Raw genomic sequence first — 9,618 nt, forward strand, 5'->3', positions numbered from 1 at the left:
ATCTTTGACTTGAAACCTCGTCGGCATTACAAACCATTAAAACTTCCTTTAACTTCTCTTACGAGAGTTTGCAACCTTGTAATTGAATATCGGGAACAATATAAACGGCCGAGTTGGCAGAGATCGAATTCTGACGAATACTCACTAACAATCATAGAATCTTTAATCATAGCAATTTTCCCTGAAATGAAAGGAAAGTATTCCATGCAGCGTTCTATTAATTATAATTCGTTAAAAAGAAATTAAAGCTACTAGATTTTTTTTACACAATTTAATCAATTTAATCAATTTTTTACTTAAATTCGAACGTACTCAATGTTATTTACAAGATACCTTCCTCCAGTTAACATAAATAAAGGTAAAATAAAATAAAATCTCGTTTCAGCTGAGTTCCAATGAATTCTAGAGATATGTTTAAAATAAAGTTTAAACGTTCAGTTAACGATCGAGAAGTTCGAGAACTCGTTTGCAGAATTTCAATTACTTTTTAAACAATGCATTCTATTTAAAATCGAATCAAATATAGTAAGCGATTCTTTTATTGCGAAATCATTTGATTGGCATAGCTTTGTCTCGAGGCATTTTGCTTTGAGCTTCGATTACTCATATCTATTGTTATACGTTCCCTCATACCCTTATCGATGCCGTCAATGTTTGCAGCTCTATGAGCTCTTCTACGTTTATGATACATTGAATCTCCATGCATCGATTTCAGCGCGTTTATCTCTGAGTTATTTGACAAGGATAATACAGTATTTTCAGGCAGTCATTCAGTGATTGCCTATTACTTATCTTACCGGCTGTTACAACAAGTAATAATCTACGTGCACCGCCTACGATTGCATCGATTCTCAAAGTAAACGCGTAGACCAATTTAAAATCTCACCATTAGGTTAATAAAAGCTCACACGATGTTTTATTTAAAAAACAACTCTTTTTCTCTTTGCAGTCGCAGTAGTAAAAATGCGACACTACGAAGTACCGGTGCTTAAACACGTTTGATAAAATATCATCCTTTTTATGGTACACTTTGTTTACAGATAAGCTTGCGGGCAAGGACGCGTCCGTACGCTTGTTAGTCGCGTGTTTTAAATAAAATAATAATGTCGGTGGTAATCCTCTGTCGTCCAAGCGCACGGAATGCATCGCGCTAGGTAGGTTCGCAGACGCGAGACGTTAGCTAGCTGCGCGCTCATCTCAGCAAACGCCACAGTTAATCACCAGTCAGCTCCCGCGACAAATCCAATTCAGCGACAATGACCTAACGAGGTAACTTGATTTATATCCATACCAGGTATCCTTCGAGAAGTCCAAAGAAGACGAGTGACATCGGACGGACCGCGCAGAGACGTTTCGTCTGGTCCTTCTCGCCGAATGATCCGATATTGTATTCCTTAAGATATTCCGGGGATTTAAATTAAGTTCTTATCCTCAGATATTGAATCCGCTTTATGTTAATACGGTACGCTTTCCGGCACCGAGTACGAGAGTCCGCTAAGAGAGTGAGAGAGAGAGAGAGAGAGAAGAGACGAGTGAAAGAGAAGGTTGAATAATTTCCGAAAGCTCCTCGAGTCGGCGACTGGCAGGGAAGTAAGAAGAGCGCCGTCTTGATTCGTTTCTTTCCGCTTTTGGTGAGAAGAAGTTCGAGAATCGATTGCTCGTTCGTTCGCGCTATTTCTGCCATAGATCTTTCTCCGAGCACGATCTCGACAGGAACGGAAACTTTTTCGACCCGCGATGAAATGGCTGTTTCGTATCAATTGTTTAATATGAAACTTTGCAATATTGACTTTAATTAGCACAAGTGAATTAATGTAATTCGGTACTTAGGACGATGAAAAAATTTGAGCATGAATGGAAATACCTGGTGAGAGGTGAGGGGCGAATGGAGAAATGAACTTGGTATGGTGCAGCTGAGTTTTTATGCTGATTACTTGTATGTGTATAAGTATAACGCAAATTGAAAGAGTTCCGGCAATTTAAAATATTACTGCTTTCTAATATATCTCGATAATACGTACTCTCGAGAAAGATCTCGAAATTATTATATTACGATTTACGAGAGAACAAAGTCACCGAATTCACTTCACGAACTAAGCCAACTCTTAATTTTAATCGGCCGTAATCGCAAAGAATAAAATGGAGCTCGCTTTAGCGTGATGGTAAACATTTTAATTACCATCTATCTCCCGCAATTATCCAACTTGCCTCAGCCTGTTCCCTCCATTACCTCCTCATCACAGATATGAAACGCGTGGTGCGAGATTCCTTCATATTTCCGTTCGTTTCTCTCGCAATGGAATAAACTGAATAAAAGATCAAGTTTTTTCGCTCTCACGATGTCGCATTGGTACGAAGAGTCTCATATCAGCGTACAGTTATTCGCTTTCCCTCGTTTTAGTAATGTAAAAAATAGCAAGATTCCTCTCTGTTCGATTACGAGATCGGTTCAAGAAGTTTTTATGCATTCATGATCGATGCGGTGCGTTATCAAAGAATGTCACTATGAATCGCAAGAACGTAGAGAAAATTCCGGTATATTCTTCAACGAAATCGAATACGGACTCTTCTTCTAAAGAAATACAATGTCAACCACACAAGACAACGATGCGTTATTGCAGCAGCGTGACAGCACGATAACAACGTAAATATATATATATATATGTACACACACACACACACACACATACACACACATATATATATATAACAGAAAAGCTGCTTTGTAAAAACATTATGAAACATATGTTTATATGTAGTAATACGGAACTTTATCTTTTCTACTATTTTCATATTTTGACGACACATAAATTAAAATATTAACAAAAAATCTGCTTTAAAAATTAATTAAATTAAATTAAATTAAACAATTCACACAGTGAGGAAATTAGGACTATTAGGAATTAGCGCTGTTATTAATGCATTGCAAGTATTATTACAGAAAATATATTTAACGACGTAATAATGCTTAGTTTTTGTAACAATGCTTAACACTAATAACAGCATTGATTCCTAAAATAGCCTTAATTTCCTTAATTTAAATTGTTTAACCCTTTCACACTCTGCGTAATTGTAATGTCACGTCAAATTTGAAGAGTTATTCGTTGAAATTATTATCTAAAGTATTTATTGAAAAAATAATCAAAATTATAGAAAAAAATTATTTAATATAAATTAGTTAATAGTTGCGCATGAATTATATTAAAAAAATTTTCTTATCATGGTTCCAATAAAATCAGATCTGAAGGTTTTAAACGGAAGAAATCTAAATTGTCCATAAATTATGAATGGAATTAAATTATTTATTATTATACATCCGAGGGGAACGTTGTTTCGTTAATATATTCAGACTTAGTTATATTTTTAGTAGAAATAAAAGAGTTATTTCAAAACTTTGACCAGTACGTCAATGCGTAATTCAATTTGACAAGTCAAACATATTTTACTTACTATTCCCGTCTCGTTCGCCAGGTGGTTAGGCCAGATTAAAATCGCGCATGCGAATTCGCGCGTGCCTTCGCGCACGCCAGTATCGTATAATTTCCTGTTTGTTGTTTGTCGACAGCAGCGGGCTGGGCGTTCGTTGAATTCTGCAATTCGCGAGGCAGCGTGCACGCAGGCGGACTGGCTCTCGTTACGTGGCAGATTGTACGGTGCGAGATGCATCCGGCCGCAGCGTCCTATCAAGATAGCCTATGTCGCGTCGGATAATTAACTAATAGACCGCGATACGTGAGCGAAATACGTATCTAGCTCCAGCATCATCCGGATGGCTCGCTCGCATTTGAATCGTGTTGCGGCTCTATAATTATACCGAACCACGTCGGGCCACGTTATAGCACAATTAAATAATTTATTATTTATTATTTATTATCATTATTATTAATCGTTTTTCTATGTAGATGTGTATATTTTGTATAGATATATATATTATACGTACACACAAAATCGACATCAACAGAGTATCTTGATGACACTTTGCTTTTCCACCAAGCACAATCGATGAATTTTATTCACAATTTACGTTGAGATATTTTGCCACGTTCGTACTCACTTTTAGTCACGCATTCCGCCAAGCCGCGAAACAATCGTTCACGTTACGCGGTCAAAATGCAACGTCACTCGCTACAACACGCAGGCAGCACTCGCTTGATGCACGCGTTAAATGCATTTTGGCTCGTTCGTGTTTACAGCGATGTCGGCTGAGACTCATAATTTAGTTATATTTGTACATTATAGTTATAAATGAGATGTAAATGTTGTTATCATTAGATATCATTGTGCGTAACATACTCTAACTATATAGATCCACAAGGGTATGGGTAATTGTAGCGGCGCAAAGAGCGGAATAGGACGCGTAACAGTTATTATTAGTATCTCGTAAATACCATATTGTCGGTGATCTAATTAATTTAATTTCTTGGTACAGTTACCTCTGTAATTACGTTAGTCGCATCCGGTTCAACTATGTTATGCGAGATAACAAAATAAATGATCGCGTCCCACGTGTGTAATACAAACGAGACTCCTCATCGCGGCAAAGTTCGGGAATTAATCAAAATTTCCGGTTCGTTCAAAATTGCACGACGGTCTCTGTCTATTGCGCATTGTAATTACTAATTTAATTAATTACGAAAAGTGATATCATCACTTTATGTAACGAAAGAAGTGAATGATTGTAAGCAATTACAGTGTACGATTCTCGGTTAATTAATTACACGTAATAATTATAACGCGTGCAATGTTTCGTTTTATTTTCATAACAAGTTTATGTAGCTTTAGTAATATCAACGAAATTATATTGTCATTGGCAAAAATTTAAATTTGGAGAGAAAATAATTTATATAAAATATCGGAGGACATACATGAATACATCGGAGAATACTTGCAATTACGGATTCAGTTTCATTGCTTTATTATTTTTGTTATTATTAATACTATATAACAGAAAATGTAATTAGCAAAACAGCAAAATCTGCATTTAACTTTTTAACTTTAAATTGTTTTCAACGTACATTAAATTGTCGTTATAAGGCAAACGAACAAATAATCGATCGTAGTTACTTGCCAGAAATTAGAAAAGCAATCGTTTAATGATTCGTATTAACTATTACGCGACAGTCTTTACTGTATATTTACAACATGATTATGCCACACAGGTCGGGCATACCTCGTATCCATGTAAATTGGCAATCACCGTCGAAATTAGTGTTTCCCCGTTAATGCGAGCTTGGGTCAACACAATTTGCTCGGAGTATCTATCCATCAGAAATCTCAATCCGTCCGTCGGTAATTTTATTCGTGTCCAACCTGGATGTTAGCCTACGCTCGGTTGTATTCATTCCTTTCCCAAGATCAAGCGTATTCAAAATACATGCATTTTCCCATGACAAAATTTAATTGACGTGACGGATAGGCATTGTAATATGGGATGAGAAATTAATCGATGAAATCTGAGTGGGTAATATAGATAATTTGGAGTATCGAAGTACAGACGTTGTAATGAATGGAAATACGAGAGAGAGAGAGAGAGAGAGAGAGAGAGAGAGAGAGAGAGAGAGAGAACGAGCTGCAAGGAAATAACTTTAATTAAAGACAATGTTCAGCCCTGCATTTATTATAGATATAATTACTACATGTCATAAACTGGTGGAATGTAATCCTACTGTTAAATAATATATACTTAACGCGGTCATTACTTGCGCAAAAGATGTAACGAACTCCGCAGCTATGGACAGTCGCCACCAAACCCCGGGCACCAAGTTATTATGAAGCAGTCACTATTATCCAGCCGGTACAAGGAGCTACTATTTGGCAAAGAAGATTAAGCGCTTTAAGTCCACGAGGAACTTTGCGCTAAGTAAGAGGCGCCCAAGCAAGAACGTTCTTAATCATGTAAAAGGGAGCTTGCCTTAAAAGCTCTTTCAAATAATGGCGATGGTTCCACCAGGCAAAAGATCTTGCCTTGCGCACACCGCTCACTCTCTCACCTTTCACCGAAGGTATACATACTCTATTGTTCCACGATTTACGATCGAATAGAGACAGCCGGACGAACGGTTCCCGTTAAAAGTGATCAATCCGATGGATATAACGTCCTCTATGGGATTCAGAAAACGGTGTAGTACCTCTAAAGTACTTCTTGAACAAAGAAGCAATAGCACCTACATATCGGTCAAAGAACTTCGTCCAGCTATTTCGTTATTCGATCATACAAAAAAGTTTTCAGATGCAAGTTCAATAAAACCGAAGAGGACAAAGGATCGATTACATATAATTTATATTGTAATCACGACAGTATAATATATATATGTTAAATTTTAGTTTTTCTCTTAGAAACGGTGGCTCATTGAATTTCCAACAGGCTGAAAAGAGAACAATATGCTTGAAAAGAGGAAGAGATAAGCAGAGTAAGCGAGAAAATTCTCTTACAATCTCCTTTGATACCGTCTGCTAAGATAAGTTAGAAGAAACTACGGCGATTTTGTATAATTATATAAAAATTTGAAACAAAATATTTTAATTTTACAGTTTCAATGTGTAAAATCGTAGATTCTTACTTTAACCCCCGTATGATATTATTTCACATTATTCCACGGGGATAAGGATGAGCTTGCGAAAAAATCAGGACCCCCTCCCCTCCCTCCCACTGCACCTCCACACCACCGCCTCTTTCTCTCTCCCTTTAAGTACCCGCCGTCATTTTCCCCTGGAGCCGATTTTTCAGTACCTAAGTACAGGTGGTGATTTATAAAGTGGGAATGCAGCCCGTGGCCCGTGTGCCCGCTCATGGCGATCCATTACAGTCTCCTGCTGCTTCGAGTCATAATATTTCCCTCCGATCCCACCGCCGCTCCTCGCCACAGCTCGTACACCATCTTCGCTCTTCTTCCAGGATCTCGTATACCACGCCATCACCGCACTTTATGCATACCAGGACTCTCTACACCTCCACACTATCCCGGCAAACATTATAACGCCGTGAGATTATGAATTTTGTATACGACTTGGCGGATCTTTCTGCGAACCCTCTGCCGTCTCGTAACCTCTCCTTCTTAGCTCCCATCTTTGCACCACCCTCCTTATTCCTTTCTCTCTTTCCTACTGGTAAGCACATCCGGACGTTGCACTACTAAGATCCGAGCTTATGTAAATGTTCGGAATCTGGTATTGGTAAAAGTGCGGTGCATATGCGCATGTCTGTCTGTACGTCAGTACTTTCACCTGAGGATGTGTGTAGAGAAGAGGATTTTAAACTAAAATATGCATTATCAAGGATCATCCTAGCGTGTTGGAAAATAAATCCTATTATAGAAAGCTTCGAGATGTTATTATTATTTCAAGTAATTGTGCTTAATTCAGAAATTATTCAAAATCTGTCAATAATTGTAATAATCACAGTTTACGATTTCATTAATAAAAATTTATTACTTTATAATATTTTTCTTGTAATTATTTTTATTTCCTACCCTCTTTTATTATTTTTATATTTTATTACATAATTTGATTGTAAATTGGCAAAGCGATATATTATCGAGAATTTCTTTTGTTTTAAACATTTTTGAGACGCTTGTATGTATAATTAAACTAACATCGTATTTTAAAAAGAGAATTTTGAAAGATGTTCAACATCTCTGATTTTCTAGTAAACGTTATAAGATTAGGAAATTATAAATTTTGTATACGATGTCGTCTCTCAGTCGTACCGTTTCGAATATCGCTTGCATCTTTTCTTTCCGTTTCTCTTTCTTGGCAACAGCAACGCACAAATATTGAATCGGCAAAGTTATTGTCCCCGCACAATTCTATTTCCGCTTTAAATAAATGTAAAGACACTCACATATTATTTATTCAGTGTCATATAACGACCATAACTTACGCTTTCCCTCATTCGAATCCATCAATCAAAATAAAATCAGAATATAAACCCCAGCGTATTAGCAACATAATAAATACGTAATACGTTACTTGCAAATTGATATTACAATGTCACGGCGTAACTTGAAAAAGGATATTTCGCTTTACTTTATATAATATCCTCGGCGCCGAGGCGCCGTTCAACGTCGTAATTTTTTCTTTCATTTTTTGGTAACGGTACACGGTGAGATTGTACATTTTGTATAAGGCCTGACGGATCTTGTCAGGAGTTCCTTTTCATGCCGCTCCTTTTCATCGCCCGCAGGTAACAGGTTCCCCCGGATAAAGCATCACGAGCAGCTACTCTTATGTAAATACCCGTGGTCCGTTGCTCAGCTCGAGCGTTTAAGCTCGTACGCTCACGTGGTTTGCAATGGTACAAGAAGAGGACTCCGTCTCTGTCCTCGATGCTTATCCCATGTCTACATCGCGTACAATGTTGTTTGAAACGAGTATCCGCCACTTCACTTTTCTTTCGTCCGAATGAACTTTGTTTTGTCTCTCTCGATATACTGCTTTTCACGGTGGCTTGGTCGCCCCTCTCAAGGAAGACCACGCTCGGAGATACCCTCTTTGAGATTATAGCGGAACGTAAAACGAGAAATTCGTAAAATACCTCCCGATATATCTATCGTTGCGTGTCCCCGGGTACCACATATGGGAAGCACTCAATCGAGCATCAACCGGAAGCTCTACGGGAGATTGAACGGATGCGCTCATACGGCATGCAGTCGCTTCGGAATCATATGCTCCGAAATTCGTGCCCGTAAGCGGATTAGTATGAAATGCTCCTAGGACGCGTGCAATAAAACGGCGGATAAAACCCCACGGGGACCGACCGAAGAGTGCTTCAGAATTGCCGGCGAAGGCGAAGGACGAATGCATTTGCATTCCCACTCGTAATTCATCGGCAACGCCGAGTCGCACATGCGTGAAACGTATGCCACAGTATTTCTTGCCCGTTTCGGTGGTATGTTAATAAAAACATCAAGAGAGTATGTAAAGTATTTCGTAATAACGGATAGTGGTTCGTGTTACGCTGGCACGGAGCAAAGGAGGTTTATTGCTTCGCCGAGGCTCACAACAGCCTTCTTTGTCGACCACGCGAGTTCGATGTGCATACTTGCGACAAGTGCATCGATCGCAAACTATAAACGGAAGATAAGCGTATATCTAATCACCAGTAATACAAAAAGCTCTTATCTTTTTTTATTGACCAATAGACAGGAAAGCCGTTGGGAGTAAAAACGTATAGTTATTTCAATTAACTGAGTGAAGGAAATGAGATTTCTCTAAAACTTGAACCTTGATTTTCACAAATATGAGATTTTTTAACAAGTGGACGCAAAGAACGTAAAAACTACGTTGATTTTAGATGTATTAAATTAATTAAATATTTGATATGTATTTTTTTGTATTTAATTTATACCTCTGAGATTACTAGAGAACATGTTTTCATTTTAATTTTGTACATATTTATCTTCCTTTAATTCAAATCTTGTAATTTCCCCTGTGTCCACACTTGAGGGATCCGCCCAGAGCGTTCAATAGTAATAACGCTATCATCTTCCTAATATTTTCATAAACAATATGTTATCAATTTAATAGTCGCTACATTATTATTCACTTTTCGTGTAACTTGAATGAAATATATTCAACAAGTAGTATTTTGTCTTCAATTGGGAAACAATTATGTTTCAG

At 37.7% G+C, this 9,618-nt stretch overlaps 2 protein-coding genes across 8 annotated transcripts in view; one reads left to right on the plus strand and one right to left on the minus strand.

The window, feature by feature from the left end:
- LOC105149352 (adenosine receptor A3) overlaps positions 1 to 9,618 on the plus strand; it is a 457,094-nt gene that overhangs the window by 395,557 nt on the left and 51,919 nt on the right. The gene's annotated exons all lie outside the window — the stretch shown is intronic.
- Positions 1 to 9,618, minus strand: part of GluRIB (Glutamate receptor IB) — a 226,289-nt gene that overhangs the window by 110,257 nt on the left and 106,414 nt on the right. The window contains exon 1 of one of the 6 annotated variants that reach the window (XM_011061705.2): positions 3,451 to 3,774. The exons of the other annotated variants lie outside the window; for them this stretch is intronic. The gene's annotated coding sequence lies outside the window, so the exon portion shown is untranslated. Of the gene's footprint in view, positions 1 to 3,450; positions 3,775 to 9,618 lie in introns of those variants that run through there. 6 annotated transcript variants of the gene reach the window in all.

This window comes from Acromyrmex echinatior, chromosome 15 (assembly GCF_024713525.1).
Source record: "Acromyrmex echinatior isolate Ae372 chromosome 15, ASM2471352v2, whole genome shotgun sequence".
NCBI classification, from domain to species: Eukaryota; Metazoa; Arthropoda; class Insecta; order Hymenoptera; family Formicidae; genus Acromyrmex; species Acromyrmex echinatior.